The following is a 14,883-nucleotide window of genomic DNA, read 5'->3' on the forward strand; positions in this document are numbered from 1 at the left end:
GGAGACACTCAGCGGGTCAGGCAGCAGCTATGGAGGGAAATTAATATTGCAGGCTGATTGCATCCTGAAACGTGACTCTCTGTGGATGCTGTCTGCCTTGCTGAATTCCTCTAACATTGTGTGTGTGTTGCCTCAGGTCAAGCAACACTCTGTTTCTGGGAATCAGCGGGTCTGGGGAGCGGAGGGAAAGCGTTGTCATTTCGGATCGTAAGCCTGCATCAGGACAAACCACCCCTACCCCCAAGGTCAGAACTGGAAGTTAAGGTGCAGACAGCGAGAAGTGGGGGATATAGAAAGGACAATGTAAATATCACGGCGAAGAAGGAAAACAAAAATTATCATCTGCAAAATTTTAAAATTGTTACTGTTTGTTGAAGTACCGTGGAGAGCATTCTGACTGACTGCATCACCGTCTGGTATGGGGGGGGGGGGGCTACTCCACAAAATCGAAGTAAGTACAGAGTTGTTCAGTTATTCAGCTCCATCATTGATACTAACCTCCGTAGTATCCAAGACATCCTCAAGGAGACGGCGTCCATCATTAAGGACCCCACCCCAACATGTCCTCTTCTCATTGTTAACATCAAGAGGGAGTTACAGAACACTGAAGGCACACACTCAGCAATTCAGGAATTAATTTCTTCCTCTCTGCCATCCGATTGCTGAATAAACATTGAACCCATGAACTTCACTTAACTTTTTATTTCTGTTCTTGCACTACTTATTTAACTTACATTTATATATGTAATTTACAGTTTTTATATATATATATATATATATAGATCTATTGACAGTCATCCAGCAATGCCTGACAATCTGTTGACTGGTGAGATGCCCATATCTCCTTATCCGTGTCTCGATAGTTTCTGTATTCCTTCTTTACACCCGATCACTGAAATTTCCTTGATCCTCTCCATCCCATCTTCCACTTTAAAGTTAAAGCCTGTTTGTTCTTCTCTCAATCCCAGTTATGTTGAAGGGTCATCGACCAGAAGCATTAACTGTGCTTCCATTTCTCCTCAATGCTTCCAGCATTTCTGCTTTTGTTTAGTAACCATGAAAAAGTAGAGCTCAAGGAACAATAACTTTTCCTATTTATGTTGGGCTTTAAGCAAAATGAAATTATCTGAGGCAAAATGGTTTTCAAATACAAATAAAGGCAGCTGAACATAAAGTAACCAAAATTTAGCCAAAGAAATGGGTATTAAGAAGCAACTTAAAAGGAAGTAAAAACCTTAAAGGATGGAGGCAGATGATACAGGAGGTGGACACCAAATGGAAATAAGCATCCTGAGTGAAGGTAGGAAATACGAGCAGGAAAGCCCAGAAAGAGGAAAAGGGGGGGGATTGGTGATAGTAATCTAATAGCATTGTGATTTTAAGCAGACTACCAGCAATCAGTGGCCCAGATGTTGCAATTATTGGTCATGTTATGGAGTTTGTTCTTCTGATGACTGTCCAAAAAGTGTCTGCAAGTATTTGAACAAGCATAGAGAAAAACATTGGGAAACGACAACAGATATACAGAAAGTAAATTATTTTGAACCCTCCAATGCCAATTAACTTTCAAGGACTCAGACGCACACTTAATTTGGACACTCAGTGCTATGAAGGTTCTTCAGCAATAGCGCTCATGCAGGATAGCTGACCCCTGAATAATATCTGTATAAAGTTTGGAAATTCACCCTTACAGAATTCACAAACCATTACCCCAAATTTTAAGAAAAGGAATTAAATGCAGTCTCACGGAATTTTGAAATTGTGCTTTTCCAGATTGTTTAGTTTTGTGAATGCTGCTTATATGATGATCTGTGCCTATGATATTGCCGTGAGTTTCAGAATTAGCTTTAGTATCATGGAAATATGCCGTGAAATTGGTTGCAGCAGTATATTGCAATGCATAAGCATAAAAAAGTGAGTTACAAATTACAATAAATTTTAAATTAAATAGTTCTCAGTGTTTATTATCAAAGTACATTATGTCACCATATACAACCCTGAGATTTGTTTTCTTGTGGGCATACACTGTAAATCCAAGAAACACAATAGAATCAATGAAACACTGCACCCAATCGGACAGACAAACAACCATTGTGCAGACAACAAACTGAAAAAACAAAAGTAACATATAAATAAGGTACAGGTAATATTAATAATAAATAAATAAGGTTCTACAAAAAGAGAGCAATAAAAAGAAAAAAAAAAGTGAGGTAGTGCACCTGGGTTCTTTGTCCATTGAGAAATCTGAAAACAGAGGGGAAGAAGCTGTTCCTGAAACGTTGAGCGTGTGTCCTCAGGCTCCTGTTGCTCCTCCGTGGTGGTAGCAATGAGAAGAGGCCATGTCCTGGGTGATGGGGGTTCTTAATGATGGATGCTGCCTTTTTGAGGCATCACCTTTTGAAGGTGTCCTTGATGCTGAGGAGGCTAGTGCCCATGATGGAACTGGCTGTTTAACTTCCTGCAGCTTTTTGCGATCTGGCTCTTCCATATCTGATGGTGATGTAACTACTGTAGTTAAGAATATTTTCCACGGAACATCTGTAGAAATTTGCGAGTGCCTGGTGACATACCAGTTCTCAAACTCCTAATAAAATATAACTGTTGTCGTGCCTTCTTTGAAATTGCATCAATGTCTTGGGCCCAGAATAGATTTCCAAAGATGTTGACACCTAGAAACTTGAAACTACTCACCCCTTCTATCCCTTGATGAGGACTGGTGTGTGTTCCCTCAACTTCCCCTTACCCCTTCCACAATTAATTCCTTGGGTTTTACTAATGTTGAGTGCAAGGTTGTTGCTACGACATCACTCAATCAGCTGATCTAGCTCACTCCTGTATGCCTCCTCATCACCATCTGAAATTATGCCAACAATAGTTGTATTATCAGCAAATCTACAAAGCTTGAGTTGTGCTTACCCATACAGTCGTGGGTGTAGAAAGAGTAGAGCAGTGGGCTAAGCATGCATCCTTGAGGTGTGCCAGTTTTGATTGTCAGGGAGGAGGAGATGTTATTTCCAATCTAAGCTAAGTTGTGTCCAGATAAGGAAGTCAAGGATCCAGTTGCAGAGGGAGGTACAGAGGCCCAGGGTTTGGAGATTGTTGCTTCATACTGAGGGTATGATGCTGTTGAACACTGAGCTATAATGAATAAACAGCAGCCTGACTATTGTCCAGGTGATCCAAGGCAAAGTGGAGAGCCAATGAGATTGTAAACTTATTGAGTCAATAGGCAAATTGTGGTGGTCTGGGTCCTTGCGTACGTGGGAGTTGATTCTAGCATGACCAACCTCTGAAAGCACTTTATCACAGTAGATGTGAGTGCTAATGGGCAACTCACTCTGCTCTTTTTGGGAACTGGTATGATTGTCACCTTTTTGAACCAGTTGGGCACCTCCAACTGTAGCAGTGAGAGATTGAAGATGTCCTTGATCATAATTGCACCTGTGCATACAAGTTCTTGTATGTAGGCAGCTTTTGATCCCAGGGGATCATGGGTTTGTGCCTCTGGTGGACTGTGTCCTCTCCAGGGCACAAGCCTGGGCAGGAAAATTTGAAGAATAGGCTGTTGCCCATGCAGTGAGTTCCTCCTCTCCACATCACTGATGGGAAGGGCAAGCACTGATACAGCTTGGCACCAGTGTCATTGCAGAGTGAAGTTGTAGGCAACATCAAACTGCCTTAGGGATCCCAGCTCTGGATTTCTTCGTCGGGGTTTACTCCCGAAGCCTTTTCCATGGTGTGTATGGCAACAAGGCAACAGAGATTTAAAATCAGAGTTTTCCTTCTTGGCGGGCTGCCATCCAAGGCTGATGAGCCCCACCTGCCCAAAAGTACGTGAATGAGACAATAAGCTTTATTTTGACTTCGACTTTCAGGACTTTGATGTCTAGTCTATCCTTGTACTTCTCCATCACAACTTTAAAGCCTACTAGGTTAAAGTCACTATCTTCGAAGTGCTCCCCTACCAACATACTTACCATTATCTGCCTATCTTCCCAAAGATTAAGCCCAGTATTGCCCTTCTCTAGTAGGACCATATACATACCGGATATAAAAGGATACTAATAGTAACAGTTGGAGTCAACTTTTTTGTTTAAATCCTTTATTTAAGTAGTTTTCCTTTGCCCTCTACCTCCTCATGATTTTGAAAGTCTGGTATTTTTATCATACATCTTGCAGAATGGTGTGCTTGTAACAACTTAATACTACCAAGACAGTAGAAATGAAGATTGATTTCTACTGACAACCACCCCTCCCCCTTGGAAATGAATGGTTAGGTTGTGTCTGTGGTTGAGTCATTCAAATTCCTGGGGACTAGCATTACCAATACGTTGAAATGAGACATGCACTTTATGCTCATTATTAGGAAAGCCCAGAAGAAATTGTTCTTCCTATGCTTGTTTAGGAAATTTAACGTATCATGGTGTATCTTGATGAATTTTTACTCAGCCATCATTGAGGGTGTAAAGACCATCTACATCACCATTTGGTTTCCCACCACCTCCTCCCTCTCCGTCCAAGTTGCAGTGAGTGGTCTGCTCAGCAAAGAAAATCATTGTCTGTCAGCTACATTAAAAGACCTGCTCATTGCCAGAGCGAAGAGCTGAAAAAAATTACTGTGGACTCCACCCACCCTAACCTAACCTCTTCATTAAACTGCCATCAGGGAGACACTACAAGTCCATCACCATCAAGACTACACCATCTCTGAAGTTTCTGTCCCTTAGCTATCCAACTTCTCAACAAACTTCACTCCGGTGTAATACCCTGACTATCCCTCCACAACATCCGTTAAGTACTCTTTCCTGCTCTCCTTGTTCTGTTGATAATTATTTAGTCTGTGATATGTCACATTTATTTAAGTTTGGTTATTGTTATTTGCACATGTGACCGTTCTGTTAATTGCTGATTACTCATGGCCGTTTACACTTTTGTCTTGTAAACTGTTGGTTGCTATTGTGTTGTCTGTTATGGTATTGTCCTCTATTGTATACTTGGCACCGAACCACAATCAATTCTGGTATGTTGCACTGGCAGAAAAGTGATTCTGATTCGATAGTTCATTTCATTGATTTTTTTAAAACTTGAGGATAGGTTTTGTTTCAACTAAAGCGTTAAATTATATTTCTAAGCCATAATATATTTATGTAAAAATACCTAGATTTTTCAAGAGCCCTTCTATTCAAAGAAATAAACTCAAATGTTCATTGAATTTACCCTTTTATAGGCTACGAGGTTTACAACAGGAATAGTCCTGCCGAAGGGTTTCGGCCCGAAACATTGACTATACTGTACTCTTTTCCATAGATGCAGCCTGGCCTGTTGACTTCCTCCAGCATATCTCTTGCTTGTGAAAACAATTTCAGTACAAGAATAACATTTCCTCACTGTTTTCTGCCAGGCAAGTAACCGAAAGATCAAATAACTAAAGATTACATAATATGGTAGTGTTAATATTAAGATTTTAATTCAGAATATTTTCAACATTTAAATTACAAAACAAAAACTTTTGAAGAAAAATGAAAATCTTTGTCTTTTTGTTTACTCAAATTTCCTTATAAAAGAAAGTGCAAGCTTCACATATCTACACCTGGATAGGTGCGAAAATAAACTGTCAGGAAAGTGTAAATGATAAACGCAGTGACAAAGCTGGGTTAAGTGAGGACAAAAAAAAGGTGAAAAATAAAGTGCTGTGTTGGAAAATAATGTGTATTTTGATATAAAGAACAGATAAACAGATTTGAAAAGAAATACTGAGCAATTTGTTAACTTCATATAGAACAGAAAATACAGAACAGTACTGGCCCACAATGTTGTGACAACCTTTTAACCTTTTCCAAGATTAATTAATGCTTCCCTCCCACATAGTCCATCTTTATTCATTCATGTGCCTATCCAAGAGACTCTTAAATGCTCCTGATGTATCTGCTTGTACCACCAGCCCTGGCAGCCATTTCTGTCCTTGGAAAAAGGCACTGGCTGCCCCTTATCACATTCGAAACCTCTATCAGGTCTCCTCTCATCCTCCTTTGTTCCAAAGTGAAAAGCCCTAGCTCACTCAACCTTTCCTTAATCTAGGCAGCATCCTGGTAAATCTCCTTTGCACCCTTTAAAGCTTCCTTACCCTTCCTACAATGAGTAGCAAGAACTGAACTCCAAATGTGGTCAAACCAGAGTTTTATAGAGCTGTAATGTTAACTTGTGACTCTTGAACTTAATCACCTGACTAATGAAGGCCAACACACTATATACCTTCTTAACCATCCTGTCATCCTGACAGTTTTGAGGGATCTGTGGATGTGAACTCCAAGATTCCTGTTTGTCCACACTGCTAAGAATCTTGTACTAGATCCAGTAGGGCCTCTCTGGTTGGCTTTTCCACATAATGTATCAGGAATCTTTTGACACACCGAACAAATTCTGCCCAATCACAATCTTTTGCATAAGGAGATGCCAATCAATATTAAGGATGTTTAAGTCATCCATGACAACAATCCTGTTTATTTTTGCATCTTTCCAAAATCTACCCACGATCTGCCTCTTGTGTCTGCTGCTATTGGGAGTTGTATAGAATACTCCCAATAGAGTGATTGCTTCCTTCATGTTTCTGACTTCCACCCACACTAACTCAATAGATGATCCCGCCATGACATCCACCCTTTCTACAGCTGTGATAATATCCCTGTTTGTCATTGCTACTCCCCCACCTATTTTCCCTCCCTTCCCATCTCTTTTGAAACATCTAAATCCCAGAACATCCAGCAGCCAATACTGCCCCTTTGACAGCCAAGTCTCTGTAATGGGAACAACATCGTGGCTTATGTACTGGTCAATGCTCAAAGTTTATCACCCTTGTTCCTGCTACTTCTAGCATTAGATACATTTCAATCTATCCAACGTACTGAATTTATGCCCACTGCCTATCCTTCTTCACAGTCTCTCTACACATTGTATCTGCCTCTACATTCCGTCCTCTGACCTATCACTCTGTCCCATCCCTCTGCCAACCATGTTTAAACCCTCTCATCACTCAAAAGTTCTAGCAAACCTGCCCACAAGGATATTGATCTCTCTTGAGGTATAACCTATTTTTTTTGAACAGGTCATTTCATCCCCAGAAGAGATCCCAATCATCCAGAGATCTGAACTAATCTGTACTAATTCTTCTGCCACACATTCATCTGCCCCTATCATCCAATCCATACCTTCACTAGTGCATGGCACAGGCAGCTATCCAGAGTTACAACCTTTGAGGCCCTGCTTTTTTAAAGCTTCCTACCTAGCTCCTCATATTCACTCTTCAGGACATCATCCGTTTTCCTTCTTATGTCAATGGTACCAACATGTACTAGAATTTCTGCCTGCTCACTCTGCCTCTTAAGAATATCATGGACCTGATGGGAGATGTCCCTGACACTGACATCTGGGAAGCAACAAACCCATCCAGGAGCCTCCTTCATGTTTACAGAATCTGCTCCTCTAACTATTGAATCCTCTAACACCATCACTCACTTCTTCTCCTTCCTTCCCATGTGAGCCAAAGAGTCAGACCCAGTGCCATTGACCTGGTCACTGCGGCTTTCCCCTGTGGGTCATCCCCTCCCCCAACAATATTCAAAGCAATATAGTTGTTACAGAGGGGACTGACCAGAAGGGTACAGTTGTGTATTTAATATTTCAGTAATATCTGAGTATATTGTAGATTATTTGATTGAGCATTCTTTGTTGTTTGCAAGTTATATGTGAAAGTACATGAATGACATACGTCATCTCTCCACCATGTCATTTACGTATGCGGCTTGCTTAAAGTAAAAATGAAATTAGACTTGCATTCCCGACTCCCTTGTTTTTCTTTCAATTAGTTTTATGTTTTGGTAGGCCTCTTCCCTTTCCTTCTCCTGGCAGCCACCTAGCTACCTGCCTCCCAGTAGCTCCTAAATATCAACTCGTCATTCTTCCAAATGAGTTGAGGGTCATCCAGCTCCAGCTTCCATTCCCTAACATATCTGAGAGAAGATGCACCAAAATGCACTTCTCGCATGTGTAGCAATCAGCAACAGAGGTCATCTAGATCCTGCAAGAGAAGCAAACCACTGTCCTGAGATCCAGTCTCGCTGCTCTAGTTTGGCACTAATAAAGAAACAAAACGACAGAAACCTCAAGTTAGCCCCAGCCTCTTCTCGCCGAAGACAGCTGAGCCCCACTCTAACTCTGTCCCCGCACGTTATGGCTGCTCACACAGTGGCCATTCTGCTTAAGTCTAGCTTCTTTTTATTGGTTCTTGCCAATTGCCTAAAAACCCAAATGATACCATGCTCAGCAAAAAGTACAGGCAGGGCCCCACTCTGTAGTCTGGTATTCCTCCCCAACTTTATACAGACACTGTATTTGCCTTTCTTAGCATATAGTTAATGTGCAGGTATGACAGACAGTTAGGAAGGGAAATGATAGTTGACATTATTGCAGAGGGTTGAAGGACTTCAAGGTGCTCAATGTGGAAACTTGGAGGGTATCTGCAGGTGATGGTATGCCATGCATGTTCTGCCCTTGTCCTTTTGTAGTAGAAGATGATGTTGGAATAGCTAGCAGAGTAACTGCAGTGCACTTCGTAGATTGTACATATTGCAGCCACTCGACACCAGTGTTGGAGGGTGGTTGAAAGAATGCCAATCAAGTAGGCTGCCTTGCCTCGGATAGTGTTGGCCCTGAGATTTGTTGTAGTTATACTCATCCAGGACATCAGAGTATTCCATCACATTCCTGACAAGTACATTGTAGATTTTATGTCTGCAAAGGCTCTTGGACGTAAGAAGTGAGTCACTCATTACGGATTACTTAGTTCTTGACCTGTTCTTATTGCGACTGTACATGTATTGCTGATCCTTTTGAGTTTCTAGTCAATGTTGACCCCAAGAATGTCGCAATTGGAAGACTCAGTAATGGGTAAAGCCATGAGATGTTATGGATCAGTGGTTACACTCTCTCTAGTTGGAGATGGTCATTGTCTTCCACATTGTGGTTCAAATGTTATTTGCCACTTATCAGTATGTGCCTGGATATTGTTAAGGTATTACTTCATTTGCTGAGGAATTATAAATAGAATTGAACATTGAGCAATTATCAGTGAGCATCCTCACATCTGACTTCGGAAGATGGAAGGTCATTGATGAATTATCTGGAACTAGTCAGGCCGAGAAAATTGACCTGATAAATTCCTGTCGCGATGCCTGAGGTTGAGATGATTGATGTCCAAAGCTTTGATCAGTTTTCTCTGTGTGACTCCAACCACTGGAATATTTTTTTCTTTGATGCACATTGATTTCACTTGCACTGGGATACCGTGATACCACACTCCCTGGCTGCCTTAATGTCAAGGGCAATCAATTGACTTTTGTAGAGTCATAGTTATACAGCACGAAAAAGGCCCTTGGTCCATGTTGTCCAAGACCCTCATCTGAACAAGTCCAATGTAACCCACATTCCTCTAAAACAATTTTTATCCATCTAAAGCTTCCCTACTAAACTCTTAAAGTTTTAAACTCCACCCTAATAAAAAGGACCTTGACTGTCTACCCTATCTTGTGCACCTTTTCATGATTCCATGAAGCTCCATAAGGTCATATTTTAGCCTCCATCACTCCAGAGAAACTGTCGTAGCCTCTCCCTATAACTGGAGCCCTCCAGTCCCAGCAACATTCTTGTGAATCTTTTCTGTACCCTTTCTAGCTTAAATCACATTATTTCCCACACAGCACTGAGGATCAGGATCAAACATGGGATGCAAGGGCTATGATGCAACACCTTAGCCAGCCGTGCTACAAAATCTGTTCTCCATTTCCTGAAATCATATGACCACAAGATGTAGGATCTGGCATCAAAGTTGAAGTTAACTTCTATGCTAATGTGAGAAGTGGATAAGATAAAGAAGTCCAACAGTGACTGCTCTTTCATTACCAGTGCAGTTAAACATAGAACTTGATTCAGATCTTTGGTTTATATTGGATTCATACAAGACAAAGCAGAGGATCAACCCTGATCTAACCGAATCATGGGTCATGCTCAAGAGGCTGTATGGCCTACTATTTTTCATGATTCACTGATTTTATTTTATTCTTTTAAATGGAAACATAAACATGTCATGTCTTTATTTTTTTCTTATATTTACTTGTACACTGAATGTGATTATATCTGGTGCCTTTTATTCATGACTGATCATCAAATTTTGTTATTGTATTGTTTTATTTTTATTTTTGATTAAAAAATACTGAATTGAATCTCTCTCTAAAGAAGAATAAACAATAAATGTCAACTGTTTTCACTATATTGCAGTTGTTCTCTGTACCTACAATCTGTTTTACTATTCGAGGGAATATCAAAAGCACATATTTTTTTCTTGCAGTGACTTATGTATATTTCTTCATAGTTGGTTTAGCTTGTTCCATTAGAATAAGCAGCCTTCTGTAATGAATTATTTTATTCATATTTAAAAATAACTGTGTGATTATATACTGTTTGATATATAATATAGTCACCAGTGTTAACCTTGCTGTAAGTAAATATTTCTGCTTCTGTCCTCTGCGCACTTCACGTTGACTTCCATTTGGGAATACAGGTTGAGTACCCCTTATCCGAAATTACAAAATCTGAAAACCACTGAAATCCAATTTTTTAAGCACTGACATGAAGTTACAAATGAAAAATCCCTCAGGATGCTAGGAAGGTTCCAAGGTGATGCACAGGTTTCTGCATGCCACAGAAGTGACCTCACATCCATACAGAACAGAAGTTAATGAAAAATAAAAAATCTCTGCAAAAAGTGAAAAATGAAGATTTTGACCATGTATTGTCAAAAAACCTTAAAAAAGTAAAATATATAACAGTGTACTGTAATCTTTTAATCAAAACATGGTATTGTAGGTGGAGACTGAAAGCCTGCCATTGTTTTCTGTTGTTGAACAGCTGATTCAGGTATTCTCCCGATGCTGCTGTGCCGCTTTACCATGTAAACATTATATTTTCATTTTATTAATAGTATGTAATAATTTTTACTGTGTGTTGAACAAGTGTAACATGAAGACCGTTTACCGGTAGCATATAAATTCAAAGTCAGAAATGATGGTGATCCCAAGCTATCTCATTATGCATCCTGAAATCAGAAAAAAATCCAAAATTCAAAACACTTCCAGCCCCAATTATTTCACTGAAGGGGACTCAATCTGTAGTACCTTACCTAATGACTCTGAACAGATAGCAAGTCTTTTATTTCCCCCACCCCCCCCCCAACCCATTTTTGGTCCGATTATAGAGAATTCTCTACCTTCATTTAAATCAGCTAACTCAGTACAGACTGAGAAATAAACTTGGCACCTTCAGCAACTGGAGGGCGAGAAGAACTCAATGGGTCAGGCAGCATCTACCAAAGGAAATAGTTGACATTTTGGAGTGTGGAAGTTGCATCAAGACAAGGGTTAACATAATGTCCCGGCAGTGATGGATTGCAGACAGCCCAAGTCAGAAAAGTGTTTTGAAGAACATAGCCTCCCTTTGCACAGCGGTGGGGTGGGGGGGCATTTTGCTTGGGGAGATGAGGTAATAATGTGACGGAGGAAGGATCCAAGCCACACACACCAACTAAGAGACAATTACTTTACTAACTTTGAATGATCATCAGTTGTTAGCTTGAAGTTTCTATTAATACCTGTATTGTTAATGGTGATTGAGCTTCCAGGTAAGAAATTCAAACCTACCAAATGGTCAATATGTGTAATCGCGAGTCAATTCTGCATAAAAATAAAAGAAAAGGTTAATAGTGATTGAGCATGAGGCCAGCTGGTGCTGTAGTGACATCAGCACCGGACTTCGGAGCGAAGGCTCTTGAGTTTGAATCCAGCCGGCTCTTTTTATCTGTGCTGGGTTGACCGTTGAGCTAGCAACTCGGCCTCGTAAAAACAAGAAAGCCTGCTAAAACAACGCCATCATGATGGTATCCTGATGACTCCACTCGGAGTTAAGGACTTTCTTCTTCAATGTGACTTGTTATCAATCAGCAGTCTAGTGAATGGTTTCCTAGCACAATAAATTGGACTCTTGAATTTGCAATCCACCTTGTTAGAACCTTGCAACTTATTGCTACCTGCACTGCACTTCTCTGTAGCTGTTAACACTTTAATTTGCATTGTTATCTTTTTGTTTTGTTCTACCTCAATGTATTGTGTAATGATCTAACCTATATGAACAGTATGCAAGACAAGCTTTTCACTGTATTTTGGTACATGTGACAACAATGAAACAAATTAAATTTCAAAATAGTTGTAGTGTATTAGTTGATTGACAATTTTAAATTTATATATAAAGTTTCATCACTTATGGTGATCACTGAATTCCAAACTCCTGAAACATTGTTATTCTTGCCAATACTGTAAATGAAAGTTCTTCCCAGAGCAGCATAGTTCATTGAAGACTCAACACATTAAGAGGAAAGAAAATTAGTACAATGCGACCATTTATATTCAACAACAAATGTCATATTTTGGCCTCGGTATTGCAATGGACTAATTTTCTAATTTCTCATTTATATACTGTGGAGATGGCATGGTACTGCAATTGGAGTATTATTGCAGTTCTGGTCGCCTAACGATGTATAAGGAGGTTACCTGAACTGGAGGGCTTGAGCTTTAAGTGAAGACTGATTAGGGTGGTGCTCTTCCCCCCCAGGAGTGACCTTATATCTACCATTCAAGATTTTGTGTTCCTTCAAAGATTAAGGTTTAGTCATTTTCCCAAGGTAGGCAAGTCTGAAAACTAGATGTTGATTCTGCAGGGTTAAGTTAGGTAATGAAAAGGACCAATAGTCCAATCTTTATTTGTGAGGAAGGATTTAATCAACCATTTAATCACCAAAATTTCTTCATGATGCAATTGTATCTAACCCTTAATTCTAACCAGTAGACATGGTATAAAATAAGAAAAATATAAACAACTTAATGAAAAGGAATTAGAACAAGGTATGAAAAATAATTAAGTGATACCTTAGTTACAGTGATGCAGTTATTGTCCTGACCTGTTAACTGTTTCTGCATGACAAGATGTACGAGGGGTGATTGATAAGTTTGTGGCCTAAGGTAGAAGGAGATGAGTAATTAATGTCAAACTTTCTGCATAATCACTCAGAGTTCAACTGCATGTGCATGTAACCAGAGCTGCATAACTCATCTCCTTCTACCATAGGCCACAAACTTATCCATCACCCCTGCTGTGGACTTTCTAGAGGTCCAAGATCCGTATGCTCCATGACTAAGTGTGTACATGTAGGAGGAGACTATGTTGAAAAATAAATGTGCTAGGATTTCTAAAGTTGACTTCTTCTACCTAGGCCACGAACTTATCAATCACCCCCTTGTATATTTCTAGAAATTTCTGATTTTATTTTGTAATTGTGACTTCCACTGTGCTTTTTAATTCAACAGTATACCATTTGCTTTTCTACCGCAGCTGACAGTGCAAAAGCATTTTGTTTCTATATTTCTGATTATGTAACTGGCTTTACTTGTCAGATCGGCCTTGATCATTATTCAGTTAGTGCTTGGAGTGTTTCTATCAGTGGCAGGAGAAAAACATCACTGTACCCATATTTGTCTTGCATCAGGCAACCCAGCATACTCCTATTTCACTTCCTCACTGTGATTTCTTATAAATTAAGGATTTATTGGTAATTGGTTTATTGTCATACGTAGAAAGATTCAGTGAAACGCCTTGCATGCCATCAAATCAGATTATTCCAAATACAGTTGATTCCAATTAATTGGGCCATCAGTCAATCGGGGCAGCTGCTTGTTTGGGATAGCTCTCAAGAGAACAAAAACAAATAAGAAAATAACTGGGATCCCATTAATCTGGGATTATATGCCGCTTAATTGGGGCAGGAGACTGTTGCCAAAAAGTTTCTAACTAGCGTCAGTCACATGCAGGTCGTGTGTCTGTTAAGACACTACACCGTGCCTATAAGCAGTTTTTAAATAGCATTAGTTGCATGTGTTTGTGTTGACAAAGCAGTGATTTTTGTCACAGATATTTGCCCAGAAATAAGCAGTAAAATAATTCAGATTTGTTTTGCTCACTACAATTTCAAGCATTCAGACTTGAAACTGCCAGAAACAGCCAGTAGTAAAAATACAATGATTTCATTTCTTAAGCAAGTTAGGAACTATGAAGAATTTGAAGGTATCGACAATCATCTTGAAAGTTATCTTTGGTTCCCACCTCAGTTCTCATCTGTGATTACAATTAGCTGTCCGTGTGCAACAGTGGCCACACCCCAATACGCCATGTTGGATCTGATTCTTTAATTCTTAGATTGGATTATTTAATTGTTATTTTCTTTGCAGTTTAACTATTAATTATCTGCTTATCTTTTATGCAAGTTTAATATATCTCTGGCTATACAAAGTATAATTCTGGATAGCTCTTGAAGCTTCTTTGTTCTGCATTTAGTGAATAAGTGTGTTTGCATTGGTTAACTTGGTACTGCAGTATTGAATAAGTACTTTCTAATTGATTAATACTTACCTATAGATTTGAATGGAAGTTTTCCTCATCTGAGTATAAAAGAGTTAAACACAAAGCAATGCCATCTTTAATCTTAGTTTACTCTATCACTGGCGGTTCAGTTTTCCTCTGTTCTATCAAATCTTAATAAAACAATCATGAACCATCAAGTTTTGTCCCTCATTCCAGACTTCTAAAAGAACCTTGGATCAAAAATATAAGAATCCAAAGAATGGCATAGTCAGAGAGCATGATTCAGAGCCTGGAAAAATTTTGTACACAAAGTGGAATTTTCAGCACCTAAAAATGGATAAAAACTTCCTCTATGTTCCAATTTGT

The sequence above is a fragment of the Hypanus sabinus genome, chromosome 8 (assembly GCF_030144855.1).
Source record: "Hypanus sabinus isolate sHypSab1 chromosome 8, sHypSab1.hap1, whole genome shotgun sequence".
NCBI classification, from domain to species: Eukaryota; Metazoa; Chordata; class Chondrichthyes; order Myliobatiformes; family Dasyatidae; genus Hypanus; species Hypanus sabinus.